We start from the raw sequence: 507 nt of genomic DNA on the forward strand, positions 1-507 counted from the left end.
AGGATCGTCTCTTTGCATTGTCATTTTGAGACTCCTTCCTGCTGTCAGTGTTGAATGTGACTCTCTCTCTTGACATAATAACTGCAATCAGGCTTTTTGCCTGCAGGTGACTAGGACTCCTTCTCTAGCATTAAAGTATTTGTTATACCAACTGTTAAGCTTTACAGGCACAAATAAAAAGCATAATAATCCCTATGAGTACAGCTACAACTCTTCTTGTGGCATTTGCTCTTAGCTTCTTATAGAGACATAACAAATTCAGCCCTTGCTTAGAGAGTCAATGGTACATAAAACAGGCTATTAAAGTGCATAGTTACATACATGCTTATATTATATGGCATAACCCATTAAAACCACAGAGCATCCCCACCAGATGTTCAGTATTTGCTGAGTTAGATGGGATTTCTAGAACTGAGAGGGTAACTTTGGGATACCTCAAAATGGCCTCAAAATGGCTAAGCAGCTCAAAGAAATCAGAGACTGCATTTTGCCTCCTGCATTTGGAAA

This window comes from Meleagris gallopavo, chromosome 8 (genome assembly GCF_000146605.3).
Source record: "Meleagris gallopavo isolate NT-WF06-2002-E0010 breed Aviagen turkey brand Nicholas breeding stock chromosome 8, Turkey_5.1, whole genome shotgun sequence".
In the NCBI taxonomy this organism is placed as follows: domain Eukaryota; kingdom Metazoa; phylum Chordata; class Aves; order Galliformes; family Phasianidae; genus Meleagris; species Meleagris gallopavo.